General features: G+C 36.0%; 1 long non-coding RNA gene across 1 annotated transcript; it reads left to right on the plus strand.

Moving 5' to 3' along the window:
• The first annotated feature begins 284 nt into the window (after nucleotides 1–284).
• LOC146648672 (uncharacterized) lies at nucleotides 285–1,482 on the plus strand. Its single transcript, XR_014908418.1, has 3 exons — nucleotides 285–334; nucleotides 503–566; nucleotides 976–1,482. It is a non-coding gene; the product is annotated as an uncharacterized LOC146648672 (long non-coding RNA).
• The last annotated feature ends 1,997 nt before the right edge of the window (nucleotides 1,483–3,479 follow it).

Consider the following 3,479-nt stretch of genomic DNA (forward strand, 5'->3'; position numbering starts at 1 on the left):
TGAAAATATCTTAAAAGGTTATTTTGTCACCCAGAAAGGGTAGTCTGGGGAAAAGGAGGATCGCATTTGTCGGCCACGGTTGTCGGAGCCTGTGCGTCCATTTTTTTTTCATGCTTTGTGGCAGCTTTTGAACATCTGTGACATCTATTAATGTCAAATCTAGCCTTTATTTAACAACATAAGCAAACTCTATGTTACAATTATTGCACAGCCATTAAGGATCAAATCGGTTTCTGAAAAATGTTCTGCTTTTTTTCCCTCTGCTTGCTTCTTACTGTCTTTGAGGCTCGGGACCAGCACTCCTGCTGTTGGACAGAAAGACATCAACTCAGTGGTAAGTATTTTGGTTTTCCAATATATTAGCAACTGTCAGTGACATTTATATTAATCAGGCTGAACTTTAATCATACTTTAGATCAGCCTGTTTTACTTATTGTTTTATTTGTTCTTTGGTTTGGGGAAGTTGTTTCTTCACTGATCTTTTCCTGTCTTCTGTTATTAGACTTGAGATATGACTGCACTATGCTGTTGCTGGTGACTCCAGTTAATTCTACAAGACATGCTGTGTAAGTAAACAAACAACAACAGTTTGGTCTGCATTTCTTGAAAGATCACATCCCCCAAACTTAGTTTAGAGGGTCTACACTGTATAAAGTGAAGTCTGCAAGTTTTCTAACAGCAAAATTTGTTTTGTGGCCAAATCATTTTGCACATCATTAGAATGAAAGTTATTGGCCATGTTTGCATAGCCCTTTTTATGTTTGCATAAAATGATGCTTTCATGACATTATTGTGTGTTGGGTGGTGGTCACGGCTATCCAGACTGACAATTGGGACATTGAATGTCACCTCTCCGGTGGGGAGGGAGCCTGAGATTGTCCAAATTGGAGTCTGTTTTATACCAAATGCAGAAAAAAAATGTTTTAAGAAAGCAATTAAGTTCATGTTCCAAAAAATATGATTGTTTGCTTGCAGGACACCAGGAGAGATGAGTCCTCTGTCACAGATGGTGTGGTGAGTGAAGATGGTCGCCTGCAGGTTCAAGTTCATTGCATCTCCAACCCACATCCACTGGCACTGTACTTAAGGGAAGTTAAAGACTTTCTTCTGCACCTACATTTGGATCACCTGGATCCATGACAGTCATTCAGGCAGTAATGCCTGGACTGGAAACAAGCCATCCTTAAAATATTACAACATTCCAGCTCATGTGTTGGAATGCAAAAAGAATGTGTTGTTTAAATTAGAGACTGCACTTGTGACAGAACAACAAGTATTTCATTTTGATTATATAAGTAATGTAAGTACAAAACAAACTTGTGGTAGGCCTAAACTTATTTTCAGAATAATTACATCTGAGACTTTGTTTCATTGTAAGATTATAACAGTGATGGCAATATAATTGTTTGTTGTTCAGCAGAACAGTGTCCAGTATGTTGGCTGTTATACTTTGTTGTGTTTGAAAATAAAAGTTGGGCTGATTTTAACATCATTACAAAAAGTGTTGTTAATAATTTTTAATCATATTCAGGTTGCCACAAATTGTTTTTTTCATTCAGTTGAACTTGAAATGTTTGTCAGTAGGTAAACAATTAGTATTGTACAGTCAGGAATATCAAGTTATTCTTAATACTGTAGACTTGCACTGTATAAGTTGTCCTAAAAGTCATCTTAAGTAAGCTTTACTTAGTTTTTTAGAGGCAACGAGTTTCCTTAATTCTTTTGAGTTCTGGGAACTAACAAGGCTGTACAGTGTACTCAAAATGAGTAAGTTGCCCTAACTTGGTCATCTTACGTAACCTTGATCCAATTTTTTGAGTTCTGGGAACAAATGAGCTCGTACAGAGCACTCAAAATAAATAAGTTGTCCTAATTTAGTCATTTTTAGCTAAGCTTTACTCAATTTTTTTGAGGCAACGAGTTTCCTCAATTTTTTTGAGTTCTGGGAACTAATTAGATTTTACAGTGTAGTTTGAAATGGTTATACAAAAGGCTAAAAGGTAAATGGCTGCAAATAACTTTGTTTGCAAAACTTGTGCATAGGATTTTAAAAATATGATTCAACGAACATGTTTGTGGTTGTTACAGTAAAAAATTTAACTTTTTCTACTCAGATTTTATGTTTTTTGTCTGATTTTAGATCAATTGTGTTAATACAGTATGTCAAAATGAAAACATAACTGTAAATTCAGACACATGAGGTTGTGCTGAAAAGGATGATACCAAACAAGGCAAAGTAAATAGTTTTTAAAGGTGAAATGTAGAGGAAACATCAAAAGTAGTTAAAAACGGCCAATTATACCCTGGACCCCAGAGGGCTAAACATTTTTTTTTAAAGTATCGCAATAGTTACTTTTCAAGTAATTAATTACTTTTACAATCTTGTAACTCAGTTACTAACTCAGTTACTTTTTTGAAGAAGTAACTAGTAACTATAATTAATTACTTTTTCAAACTAACTTGCCCAACACTGATTATAAAGCAATAGACCTTTCAGCCCAATTCTCTTTTTTCTGCATAATCCATCATATAAAATTGAATCAAATGAAAAGGTTTCTTTAAAAAATTGTTTTATTAGTTTTAATCTTTTAACTTTATGCTCATTGCATTAAGCAGAAATGCAATTATATGCAACAGTCTCTGACTGGAAAAATTTGTTTTAACATTTAAACCTATTTCCTGCATATTCCAGTGTATAAAATAAAATATTTTTTTGTCTTTACACCCACTCTTTCAAATAGATACAAGTAAAACACAGCAAAAATAAATAAAATCAAAGATTCAGCAGCATTAAGTCCTGTTGCTCTTAAACCTATTTTTACCCATTTAGCAGGAGTGGGGCTGGTGGAGGTTTTCCCGGTGCTGCAGCGGTCATGTCAGTGGGGAGGATCCAGGGGTTTCTCTGTGAATTTCACATTCCCGTGGAAGATGCTTAGTGCTTGCTCAGATCTGAAGTCAAATTTTTCGCTGCAGAAAGAAGTTTTCTTCCCACCCAGAGTGTACAGCAGATGCTAATGTTTTTGTCACTTTTTACAGAATCAAACTCCAAGTAATGTCAGTACTTCCATGCTTTAAACGCTGCACGGTCGTACTCTATCCCACATTCCATCCATTGTTGATCTATACACGTCTGTTGGATTACAGTAAAGCATTTTTTTTAACACCTTACGTGCCCACAGAGATGCTACCACGAGTGATAGCAGACAAGTTGATGTCTTCCACACAAAATTGAAAACAAACACAAGGAGGTTTTCAGGGCAGCAACACAGATGTTTGCAGCCAATTAAATCTAAGCAACCTCCCACAAATAGTCACTAACCTCTCAGGGAATATATTTATCCTTTGACCGGTGGTTATCAGGAGGTCAGTTACAGGTCTATAGGCCTGTGTGATCGGGGCTTTGCAGTGGATTTCGCAGCAACTTCAAGCAACCACTCGCAACTTTTAAGGAAGTACAGATTTGTCTCTATGTAACCGGT

Source organism: Rhamphochromis longiceps, linkage group LG18 (assembly GCF_057381845.1).
Source record: "Rhamphochromis longiceps isolate RC_006_pf linkage group LG18, R_longiceps_female_GT1.1, whole genome shotgun sequence".
Classification (NCBI taxonomy): Eukaryota; Metazoa; Chordata; class Actinopteri; order Cichliformes; family Cichlidae; genus Rhamphochromis; species Rhamphochromis longiceps.